The following is a 14,006-nucleotide window of genomic DNA, read 5'->3' as shown; positions in this document are numbered from 1 at the left end:
GTCTAAATGACAAAAGCCATTTGTGAGATATGGCTAAGATCAGGACTGAGATCATCATTTAAGTTTATAGAACTTAAATAGTTTATGTAAGCTTTATACGCATACAGTACTGTATGTCCATAATCACTATTACAGTGCATTAAAATCAGTGTTTATACCATTCTAAAATAACATAGGGTTACAAGAATATAAACACCATATTTCAAGGTATTAAGTACATAACATTTTTCTGTTTTTTTCCAAAACAAACAGTAAAATTAAGGATTGTTTATTTATTCCCAACTATTATAACATGGATGTAAGCAAAAGCAAAAGCACTGATAATGACAACAGCTTTACTGATAGTCTGTTCCAAATAATTATGCAGAGTTGGGTTATAATGAATAATCTGCCATATCTGTGCAAAAATGATATTTACAGTTCCAGTTACATATTAATATATAAACCCTTCTTTGAGATGACTTTAACAACTAACTCATCCATTTAATGTAATTGTCTGTCTGTATTTCATGTAAGGATGCCAAAATACTTCCAAGAGTTGCTGTTTAGAGGTTTGCTGTCACCCACCCTCTTAGATTTATTCTTTTTTGTTTGTTTTTTACATGGAATAGTTTATTTTCCTGCATGAAAATAATTTGTTTCAGAAAGCAAAATGCTTCATTTTATACAGTACCATGGCAGTAAAAAGGCATTTAGGAACTTCACATATCTTACAGAGGTCATTTTGACGCCCTCAGGGACGTTAAAATACCTTCAATCTCATTTCATGTTCCAGCCCAAATCATCATTCCACTACCTTCTTGTTGACGTCTTGTTGGAACAGGGTAACTATTTATCAGCCATCCACAACTCTATCCATCTGGGCCATGCTGTACAGCACAACATTCATTTGACAATTAACATGTTTGCAAATTTACCTTAATGTAAAACTTTCTTCTGAGCCCACTGCTTGCTTCTGAGCCCACCGCAAATGTTTCTCTTTGTGACTTTGTGGCATTGATGCATTTTTAAATAAAATTATCAACCTTTTAAGGATCTTGCATGAAAGGTTCTTGGTGTTCCAGCGATACCAGAAGCATAAAACACTTGTTTTGTTTCCAAGCAGTGGCTTTTAATATTCCTGCCTTTTTAACGCCATTAATTTGTTTGAGAGAAACTTCCTTAAAAAAACCTTTCATCTGACAAAATTCATCTTTGCTTGAAATCTCTCAAATCTTTTGACGGTTCGATGATCTCCATTCAGTTTTCATGAAATATCAGTTTTGCATAAAGTGTCACTTGCATGATGCTTTGAAACAAAGCATGTATAAACTATTTGTCTGAACCTTAGCTATGTCACCAATTATATGACCTAATAATAGCTATAAAACCCTCATTGTTTTATCAGTCTTTTTAATTTTTATTGTTTATTTTGAAAATGGCAGAATAATGATATGGTGCAGTTTAAAATAAAATTTAGTTTTACCTTAAAATTCTTGTTTTTTTGTCTTTGAATTTCAGCTGTAGTAGATAAACATGCTCACTTGGTATAGACTAATCTGAAGCACTGGTGCTTTGCTAATTGCCACTCTTGATTATCTAAGCCCTGGGAACAGAAGGCCTGTGATCAGGTGCAGGAAGAGAGCTCTTCAAGTAGTACCAACAGAGATGAAGCTCAAAATAAATACAGAATGAGGAGTACAAAGACTAGCAATCTACAATAAACCAATTTCCAAAAAATATCCTCAACTCTTTTCTTTAACATAACATGATCTAGTTGCTGTTTTCATGAGTATGGTACTGTTGCATGTTTGATGGCTTATATCAAGATTCATCTGAGGGGTTGCATTAAGACTGCATTAGTATTTTTAACTATGTCTCTAAAGCAGACTGTCGGTACACTGGATTCTAACAATGTCTCTATCCCAAGCCCAATACTTTAATTTGATTCATTTTGTGTTTGACTTTATGTTTTTTTAATGAACATGGAAGATGGATACAATTTAGGTGGCCACAGCAGCCTTTTCAAACCAATATTTTATCCTCTCCTATTAACTCAGTTTTAGTAATCTCTGATGCCTTCAAGTCTACTTTCAACAGTGCATTCTTAGTACTATACAAGGAACCTTGCTTTCTCCCCTGTCAGCTCTCCAGGCACAGTCCCTCCCTCAGGAAACCAGCCATTGGAAAAATGCAGCTCCTGCTTGGAGCATAGAAATCAAAGTACTCAGCTTGTAGCCCCTGCATTAACATGTAATGCCCTTATATGCTAATTCACTCTGGGCTCCTACCGGTATCCTTTGGACACACCGCAGGCACTTCCAAACCAGACAGTTGACAGGCCATGGCAGGATATTTCCTGAAATAGTTACTTCTACTTCCTGTGGGAAAAAAAACAGTATGTAGAAAGTATTTTTTAAATATTTTTTTGATAGTTTTGTTTGCTAATATATGTGAAATACATTTTCTTACATTTCTTTTGTTGTGTATTTTTTTTTAAATAAGAGTTGGAATGCTATATATTATATTAGAAAGCATTGTAAAATAATTAAGTATAGATACTGAGTAATAAAAAGAGTAATACAGAAAGAAAGCCATGCTTCCATCAATGATCCCCATCAATGAAACATTTAGCGAGTGGAACACCTGATCCTTGAAAATCTATGAATAACTTGTAAGCAACTTGCAGATGAGACACATTTGTCTGTGGGAACTGTTAACACAATCATTCACAAACACCACTTGCACATTACAATATTTTCTCAAGCATTTTCCATATGTTTGGGCTATTAAAAGAGTTTCTGGGCAAAAGTTTTAGAAACAGGCCGTCCTATCATGGCTTCATGGCAACCTCGTACTGTGAAACTTTCTATCCCAATGATATCATGATTATACTGTATGTACGATGATTTAACTTGAACACATCTCTCTCTCTCTCTCTCTCTCTCTCTTATATACATGTGTCATGTAATGCAAATAGAATGACATTCAGTGTTAAAGTCTAAACTAAAACCAAAAAATACAAATTATAAAAAAAAAAAATAATATACATAGTACAAAAAATTGTTGAGTTCCTGATGGTTCCCATCTACTGTATATCAAAAGCTCTCGGTGATAAGAACTGAGAGGGTGGGAAAAAACTAAACACGTATTTAACAAACAGCCATGAAACCTGATGAAATGCTTTACAATGTTACATCCTACAACAGCCCCACTTAACTATTTGTCACATATAGTGTATTCATTCTTATTATTATTTATTATTTTATTATTAGTTTCACTATTGGCTATATACAAATAAAACTCTTAAATAGTGAGCAGATGTGCTGTAGAGGCTTAACTGTCAGTACAACAGACATCCCCTGAAGCAATATTTCTGTGATAAAATATAATAGCTCAATAAAAGAGAACTGCATGTACATATCAATGTTTAGAGGTAAGAATTATTTTAATTGATTATAAGAAGACTAAAACCTGGAGATAGCATTTTTTTTCTCTTCCTATGGGTAAGTTCGATTGCTGGGAGGGCAAAGTAGAGCCTTCCCTCATCTCTCAGCACCATTCCTGCGTAATTGAGCAGATGATTAGTGTAACAATCACCAACACAACACCAGCTGCCTGGATGTGAAACAGCATAAACACAGCCACCACTATTTCATTACACCCCTTTGGCACACCACTATTTTGAGGAATGTACAAGACCATATGGCAATCATAAAGTCAGCCTCAACCTATAGTTCTACTCCTTAACATCCACAACCCAATTTCTCTACTAATTTAACTAATTTTGACTAATTTGCTTTCCTTGCAAGGCATTGGAGAGTAAACTCTGCACTCTGGCTCTGTTTGAATATAAATATGAATACATTTGAATATTGCACTGAGCGTGACATGATTGGAGCTGTAACATGTCCTAAGTACTATCCGTGGTCCCATTACATGCCTTTTTACCTTTCTACAAGATGTATTTTCATGGTAGATGTCTCAGCAGCCCTCCAATGATTTTATAATCACACACATTGTAGTCTGATTAAACTATACTAAGCTTAACAAACATATCCTGTTACTATACACACTTTGCTTATGTGACTTTTGTATTTAAAATGGTTAAAACCAAACTGCAGAGCACTATTTCAACAATAGTAAGAGCAGGTGGTTGGTGGAAAAGATGAGAAATGACAGAGCCAACCAAATTCATGTTTAGGTCAACACTAAGGAGTGTTTATAATCTTAGGAATTAGGGACATCCCATCAGCATGTCTGCTCCTTCCACCTGCAGTGCACTTGCCCACCCACTGTGTAATGAACATGCATGCCTTGTATTAACTCGTATGACACATTAACTTCCCTTATTTATGTTAAGCAATAAAAGCCTAAAGCTATTAGAAAACATGTATTACTGTAGAATAGAAAGTAGCCTCATTGCAGTTAATACTGTAAATGAATGAAGACAATGAAATAAAATAATTGTAAAAGAAATCTATACAATCTGTATGCTGCATCGTTTTGCAATGTTTTGGCTTTTTAATTTCAGTTTGAATCACATAACTAATCATGCTACATTAAGTGAAGTATTTCCTACACTCTATTCTCTTTCCATTCTTAGATTTATGTGCATTTTTGTGTCTAGCAGTCTTCGCTGACACAGAACGAAACATCCATGAAAAACATATTCAGAAAGTTTAACTCTCCTTAAAGCACATGGTGATTTTTACTTGGTATGTTATGTTCAACTAATTCTGTCTCATATAAGTACACAGCTTTGACTCCAGACATTTATATAAAATTTATTTACTAAACATTTTATATTATGATACTAATTAACATACTAAATAACTGAAATCAGGGACCATGCCATTGTCCCAAGAGCTTTGTGTGGGATTAATCTATTCGCAGTCACATAAAGCACACAAATTAACTTTCTGAGCACTGAATAAACTCAGTAAATTCATATTTTAAAAACACCAGTACTCAGTTCAAAGACACCTCCCATATATTTGTTCTGACCCTTATTTATTCTAAATATAACTCATTTATCAAAATATAATTAAGATACATTTGCATTTTGCAGGCACACTCCCACAACGTCTTCAGCTTCTGAGTGTAAGAGAGTGGTGTGGATATAGTCTGAGTATGCCAAATATTTTCATTAGTGGTGCTAATCGCTGGGCCCCATGGTCATCTGATGAGAGGAAGAGATTCATTAGAAGGCTTGCACTTCAGCTTTTACTAGTCCTGTCTAAACAAAGTCTGGACTGTTAATGGATGGACTACAGCAGGAGCAGCTGGGAGCAAGCTGACGGTCTTTTCTAGTACTGACCACCCCATATTTTCATTCTATTATGTGTCTAGTGCCACTTACTCCTCCCAGAAACCCTTGATTTATATGATTTATTGCACATTGCGCAATGCAGAGCATACTGCAGGACAAGAGCAGCATTAATAAGACATAAATCTATTAAATCTATTACAGTCCTTACTACAAAACATTATTTTTGTCATTGTTATAAAACATTTGCAAAATTATTTCAAATTGTCCAGTAATAATGAATGATACAGTAATTTGACAATTGTTTAAGTCCCCCCCACCACCTCCCAAAAAAGGAAAAGCTCTTCATAAAGTGAGTGAGTGTTGCATGAGTGCAATGTAATGAAAGGCAATGTTAAGCCAAAGGCTAGAATAACACAGCCCAGTGTAGGCATAGCTAGAATACTTCTCCATTTTAATAAGAGATTAGTGGGCACCCTCCACCTGTTTCTGTGGCTCAGGAGCTTGGCAACGATCCGTGTGGGCCTCGGTGCGAGACCGTACATCTGTTTGGCATGTTGTGCATTTCAGTCCCAGCACTGCCACAGGCTTCCTGAGCTCACAAAGAAATTAGTGTCTTCTGCACGAGCTGGGCCCTTAACTACATGGCCGTTTGTTTTTCACCACAGCAAAGTCAACAGCTGTAGCTGTATTTGAAGTCCACCTAAAACTGCTAATTAGTCCAGTGGACGAGAAAGGAAAAAAATGAGACTACTCCTTCCCTTTTGATGGACTGTAACGTTGATCTTGCAAAAATGTTTTTTCTGCACTCAGTAGGCCACTGACGTATTTTATCCAAGTCAATATTTTGCAGAAACACGCTGGAATATAGAGTGCTACTTGAGAGTGCATCTTTGAGAGCTGTTAGTGCTAGACAGTTATTTGCATTGGGTGTATGGGTGAAGGGACTTGAGGCATGCTACCTTCGGAGGAATGGTGCACACCTGATTTAGTCTCGTCTCTCACGCCTAAACTTCACACCTCCTCAGCACAGCCAAATTGAGTACACTCCAAACAAAGCACTGCTCTGCCAAAGCATGCACATGGATCATTCATTACTGCTCTGAATTCCCCTTGTGAACAATAAGGTAAAGCAAATTAAAGCTGTCCAGGTTAAAGGCCTTATAGGATTATAATAGCCTTAAGGCAAATTCTATGAGATAACTGGCCCTAATGAGATTTATATTCTCCTTAGATATCTATTAAATGCTTTATCCTCCAAGTTGTTGCACCTGTTGTAAGGCTGTTTCACAGCAATCAGAGTTGTCACTCTTTATATTTTACCATGTCAGCAAAAAAAAAAAAAATTATTAAAGATTTATCTCTGTCTAGGTGGGGAAAATGCTCCATGTACAACTTTCATATATTCATACATACATACATATACTTGTATACTTTAATTTCCTTTAGGTTCATTCTTTCAAGGAGCACACCATAGAGCCTGTTATGACAAGTCAACTGGTAAGACTTATATATTTCTGTTTGTGCTACAGCTGTCACAGACTCGAGAGAGAGATGTATAAGGAATACAGTCCTGTGTTTTCCTATGCATCCTCAGACCATGAGTGACTCTACTAGTTAAATTCTCTAAAGCTCTTTCCTTGCCATTAACCTGCTGGTTTCTGACAGACCCCTGTTGTGGTAAATCAGCCTAAACACACAAACAGCAAATGGACTCCCACAATAGCACTACTGAAAGTCCTCTCCCTTCAAACATGGCCATTGTCAACTAATTGAGTTAGAAAAGACCCAAGTCTTCATACAGGAAGCGATCCGTCAAATTCTTGTCACGTTCCCAATTACACTAATCAGTGAGACCTGCCCCAAATAATTGGGGGCTTTAATTTCCATCTTTAATTGTTTTTACTTTTTTAACTGCATTAATAAATAGCTAGACAGATTCCTTATATGAAAATATAAGGGAAGTATATTCACAATATTCTGTATATGACAATATTTAACAGATTCATCCAGACTTCCACAATAAACACATTTGTATTATCCTAAACAATGCAGCAATATATTGACCTTACATAAATGCATTCACTTTAGGGTACAATCCAACCTGATCCAGATCAAACCTGATACACCAGACGAATGCCTAATAAATTACTTAATATCCCTATACCAATAACCAATTTTGTCTTATTCTAATACAATTAGGAATCCACTTCTGCCACCTGCTCCACATTCCAAGCCATGCCAGGGATTTGGCTCCTACCTGCCCTATTGTGTCCAACTGGACAAGGTATGTAAGGCCATCCCTGGTGTATTGACCCGTGACTATCCCGTAGGCCTTAGGCAAGTGGCACAGTGTCTGCACTGCTATTGTAACACAATCTTGGGCTGCCACCTGCACTTTGTATAACCACTGAGTAAATTAATAAATCTTATTTTATACTATTGTACATACATTGTAATTATCTACGTACTAAGTAAGGGAGAGAAAGGGACCTGTATGGATTTTCAAGAAAGTCTAACTTCAGTAAATTCTAGAAAGAATTTCAATAAAGTGTTAAGAAAATTGGGTAACCTCTCTTAAACATTATTGACAGGTGTGGTATTTGCAACTTGCACCATGCATCACACTGATTAGCAGGGGAGGGAAGACATGAGGAGGGGAGGCACTTCACATATGTAAAATGTCTCTCTGATGGCAGCTCTCTGAAACACCTGTCAATCAGTCCAGAGGAAGTTGGGTAGGTGCAGCGAGTGTGCCTGAGCCATGCCTGGTGGGAGAGCTGATCTAGACCCTGCCCAAGCCCAGCAGGTCTAGGACAGCCCATGTGAGCCTATCTGCAAGCAGGCCAAGTCTTAAACAAGCAAGCCTGCTGAGCCTCAGACAGAACAAGGCTGCTGCTGTCGAAGACTAAAAATGGATGGCAGAACAATGGTCAGGCAGTGGTAGGACAATAGAATTAGCTGCTAATTTGTATCACTTCCCTTCTAGTCCTAGAGCCATTTTATCCTGTTAAGGAGCTGCTCTCAGCTGGGGCTACACAGCAATACTTTGTAATAGAAGCATGATAAGTAAGATAAAGCCCTTGTTATCCCACTTTTCCCTCAAAGAGATTACAATCTGTGCTGTGGTGCGGCTTTTTGGGTGGTGTTCTCAAGTCGACTGATGCTTCCCATGCTTGACTGACACGAAGCCCCGGGAGGTGTCATTCCTTCAAGACACATCAAATGTCACATCACTGTAAGAGCTCAGTGTCTTCATCAGGTTCTGAGGGCCAATCACTGCATGTGACATACCAGACTCTTCTGGCATCTTCTGCCTAGCTTCTCTACACCAGCTGGGGGTTGGAGCACCGAACAGGCAGCAGAAAGAGAGGAGTTGAAGAGGGATGGAGCTTAAATGGAGGGAAGCGTACGTCCTTTTGCGTCAGGGGGCAGTATGAGTGGAATGTACGAGTGATAATGGGCTGTGGCGGGTTGGTTCTGTTCGCCTGATGCCACAATGGTGGCTTTGACAGCTGAGAGAACGGTGCTTTGTGCGGGCCTGCCAGTGACACTACACATTGTTGTGAATGCTCGGCATAGCTGGCATTCTGCCTCGTGCCTTCCTCTGTGTTCTAGGCTTATCAAAAATTCCTTCTTCTTTCTGTCTTGGACTTCTTTTTGTGTGGCTGCATATTATGGTTGAAGCTACTGCTGAGACCAAAGGACCCTTACAGAATGTTTTATTTAAATACCAGCAATTACTGGAGGTTGATTCATTCAAATAATTTACATATTCTAAAAATTATAAAATCAAATTTTCTAATATTAATGTAATATTCTCCTGCTGCCAATTTATTATTATTGTTTTTTTTGTATGTATTTATGTCAGTCTATTCCACTTAATATAAATAACAAATAAACAGTTAATGTCAAAGCAGTACTTTCAATATAAAAAATACATATTTGCAAAAATAAATTTTCAAGAGTGATTTTTTAAACGGAGCATCTGATTCATTATCCTTTCTATTGTTTGTCTGTGATCCTCAGATGGTAGGCAGGAGAAAGTAGATAAGAAATAAAAAAGAAGTAAACAGACTCTTCCAAAGGTACAAATCATAGCCCTCAGTAGGTAGATGAACATACTTGTTATCATTTTGCTTTTACAATGTCTGAGAACATCTTTTATCTGAAGAGTAGCCCTCATGTACTGACAAAGGGGATACACTAATTAAGTTTCCATCTCATGTCTTTTAGTTATTACTACCTAGGAAAGGAACACGGAATAAAATATATATCTTGACTTAGTTGTTCAATATCTATTTTGTTAAATATTTTTTCCTTTAGTATGTAGTGATTAGATTCACTGCATACTGCTCGTTTTACAGAATAATTAATGTTTATATAAACAATATAATGTCCGAATCCAAAGTACAGGTGACTCAGATGAAGGAAAATAGCAGTTCTGTTATGCTTTGGCTATCATGGTTTGTGTCCACTTGTTTATTTTAGAGAGAAATGTTACTGCGAATCAGTACGAAGGTGTTCAGACTGATGACCTTTATTCTGTGGTAAAACATTTACACCCTGTCAACAGTGCCCATACACAGGGTATAAAGGATGGAGGAATGGTTTGATGAGGATGAAAATGGCATTAATATCATTAATATATACTGTACCTTGGCTTTTATATTCACCAGATTTACTTTATAGTGAACAATTAAGGAAGTTAATAGATTTTGAATGTGAGACAGCATCACCAAATCATAAAAAACTGGTTGTAAGATATTATCGTTTAGAATAATGGCATTCTTCCCTCCAGTCTGCTTTAAAGAGATATATGCCAGGAAATATGCTCAACACCTTACGAAAACACTTTTTTTCATTTATTTATTATGTCTAATAAGTGGCCAGGGGATATATGTAGTATTTATGATTGTTTGCATAATATCTCTTAAATCTCTCTATAAATCTTATACATGTGAGTGTATTTAAAAACTATTCAAATTGTCACATCAAATGTTTTACATACACCTTGTTTTAAAGCAAATGCACTATTTAGATATTGCAGGACTTGTGTCAGCACAAATTGTTCAAATTCATTATTAGTTTACATGCCCATAATGATATGTATGTATGGTGTACCTATGCCAAAAGCATGTTCTTTAAAATGTTGCCTATATTTTAGAATATGATCTGAGTATATGTCGAAAGATTGTTTTCAGTAGGTAGAATAATTTACCCGTATATGCCACTACAGTCCTGCTGTCATTTTTTAGGATGACAAAATGTGCACAGCAAAGATCTAAGGTCTGTAGTTCAATATCTGCAAATTGCATATACTATATATTGTAAGAGATCCAGTCTGAAAAAATTGCTAAAATAATTTTTTGTGATTTATTGCTTTCTACATAAACTCATAAAAATCTTGGGTAGAATAGTTTTATGTAGAAAACAATGACTCACAAAACTGATTTTAGCTAGGTTTTCACAGAATGAGTCACATGTAATTAAACATGATATAACACCATGAACACTGCTGTCAAAAGTCACATCAAATATACAAAACAACACACAATATACAACCCCAATATATGACAGCAATATACAACTCTGACATTGGATACAGTATTCAAAACAGATACACAATGAAATCTACCTAAGGCCTCCTTCTTAACTCAGGCAGTCCTAGGACCCCCAGATTTAAAAAGCTATCTACACTATACAGTATGGCCAAATGTTTGTGGACACCTGACCATGACACCTATATGTGAGCCTTCCTTAAACATGAGGCCTTTTAAAGCATGGCAACGGCCCTATGCACAAAGTGAGGCTCATGAGAACATAATGTGTAGTAGTGAAGGAAATCAAGTTTTGCATGGAACCATGTTGGACATGTTTGGGATTAACTGGTCACTCCAGCCCTCCTCGCACAACAATAATACCTAACCTCACTAATGCTCAAGTGGCTGAATAGGCAAATACTCACAACCTCAAATACTCAAAAACTGGTGAAAGTCTTCCCAGGTGAGTGAAAGCTATTATAACAGCAACGTGAAAATAAATTTAGAATGGGTTGTTCAAAAAGCACATATGGGTGTGATGGTCAGGTGTCCATAAACTTTATGTCTACATAGTGTATGTGGCATTGAACTTTGGATGAGAGTAAGTATGCTGCACAACTGGGCTAATAAAGACAACATGTAACTGTGTACTATAACTAACAGAAAGGTGTGGAGACAGACTCCAGTTTAGTCAGACTGGAATAAATACAGATTATGATACATTTATCATATTCAATGTCCTATATGCTTTTGATCATGATTTGGATCATGATGGATTGGATGATAATAAAATCACTGCAGAGATTCTAGAAAAGAATGGGGGTAATCTAAGTGCCATACACAGTGAGCGGCAGCCAACAGAGCCATCATTATGGCAAGCTGAGCCCTATCCAAGAGGTCAGGGTAATGAGGCTGGAATTGAGCTGGCTTCCTGTCCTTTCACTATTCAATGAAAAACAAGGGATTTTATTAAGAGAAAACATCATTCCTTGCCATACTCTAGGGCCCCTTCCTTTGTCACGCAACTGCTATAGGCTGTGATACAGCCTAATGTGGGTCAGGCTGGTGCTCATATATGGTACCCACAAGTGTGCTTTCATGCTCTCTGGTTCATTCTCTGTCTTCCTCTCTCTGTCTGTCTCATATATGCATAATTAAGAGTGCAAGAAGAAAATATCCTGATGATCTCACAATGCACACTAGATCAACACTATTAATGCCTTAACAACACATAGCCCTTAGACAGTATTACTACCTTTATAGGCTACTTGAAAGCAAGAAACTGTGTGCAGTTAAATAACATTAATGTGACATAAAATGTACCATTCTATGTTCATACACACCCGTTCGGTCTGGCAAGCATACCCCCCAGCTGTTGCACTACCATCCTAATGCCAGCTTGCTATTAAGTCCAGTGTTTGATCTTTTAGTTTGTGCAGCTGTAACATGAATCTGAGAATATTTACTTTGTTTATGCCTTCCTCACATGCATTCACATATGGGGAATTGATGGGACAGAGAATTACATCAAAGGCAGTGAACAATTCAATCCTTACTTTGTGCCAAAAATCTGCTTCTGCAACATGTCAAATAGCCAGAAATAGGCAACTTTCACTATCTGAACATTTCTTCAAACCAGAGCTAAACAACATTAAAACAATGCCATTTTTGTAATACCTTAGCTTGACCACACATTATTTTGTATTTTTCACTTAAAAGTCTTTAAGATCACAAAAGATTAACAGAATATTATATTTTTGTTAAGCCCAAAAGGTATCTCAATCAAGTAAAAGTTGTATAAAGAATGCTAGGCATGCACACCCATTAGCCTACTTGTCCTATTTTAAAATGTCTACTGATCTTCATGGCATCTACCTTAAATACTTTTCTTCTTAAACAAGAGTCAGTGTGTTTAAGTCCCTCATTCAGCAGTTCTCCACTTTTCAAAGGGCTCAATACTTATAAACAAACATGTAAGTTCTGTTCAACCACAGGCCATCCTTAGCAGGATTTAAAACACATTCAACGCATCTTTATCAACTTTTTTTTTACCAGCAGCAATGAGAACAACTTTAGCAAAAGGAATTAAGCACTATACACCATATGGGCATTAGTTTATAAGGGAGAGTGTCTGGTTTTGCATGGGTGCCTTTTTATTTGCAGAAAGGCTTGGAAAGCAATAAATGTAGAGATGTTTGCAGTTATAAAGCTATGAACTAGCAAGAACTGGAGGCAAGGGGAGCAGCTTTACTGCCTAATAATAAATATCACTGTGGGGGATGAAAAAACAAGAGACTATTCTTGTTGTTTCTATGAAGATATCAATTCAGACTTTTTGCCAAAGGATATGAACAGCACAGGCCTACAATATCATTCAGCAAAGAATATAATACTCCCTATACTCAAAAGTGGGTTAATATGAAACTGTTCAATAAAGCATAACGCCCATCTGTGACACATCTGTGAACTCTGTTTAGATAAACCATGAGTTGTTACTCCTACACAGACATTCTAGCACATAAACTTTTTTTTTTTTATTGCATATCAGAAATTACTTGTTTCTATGTAGGGGCAGAGACTAGTAGGAGTGTGATGAAGAAGGAAGCAAATGTGCAGGAGTGAAGAGAGCTTCTGGGAGGAGAGACAAAAAGAGCTCAGCAGTACCTGCCCTCCTGTCTGCTAGTGTGGCCCTGAGAACTTTGCTAATCAGCCGAGTTCTCTCCAAACACAGCTCTGGCCCTGAGCCTGCTCCACATTCCACAACTTCCAGACAACTCTGACTTTATTTTGAGGCAAAAACGGCACCGGCTTTCTCACATGACATTCCCAAAAAAGGCACTGTGGCCCTAGTCTACCCTGATTGGTCTATATGACTCAACTATTGAGGAATTAAAACAATATGAGGTATAGCAAACCCAGTGGTGGAAGGTGATTCGAGCCTTCAAAAAAGAAGATCTGTGAAAAGGATGAAGATAATAAAAATACATAGAGGTCAAACTGCAAACTGCAAACAGTTTTTAATTTTATATGTCATTTGGCTAAACAGTGTCAACAGACTGTAGAAGCAGACTTGCTTTCTTTCTTTCAGAGCATTTAAACTTATACAGTCTTTTTTAGGAATCAAAATGACAATAAATCAACACAGTCTGGAAATTTATTCAAGCATAGTATGAACAAGTTAAACATTCATGCAACTGGACTTGCTCCACTAAAAC

Source organism: Clarias gariepinus, chromosome 5, assembly GCF_024256425.1.
Source record: "Clarias gariepinus isolate MV-2021 ecotype Netherlands chromosome 5, CGAR_prim_01v2, whole genome shotgun sequence".
In the NCBI taxonomy this organism is placed as follows: domain Eukaryota; kingdom Metazoa; phylum Chordata; class Actinopteri; order Siluriformes; family Clariidae; genus Clarias; species Clarias gariepinus.
This window is presented reverse-complemented; position numbering follows the sequence as displayed.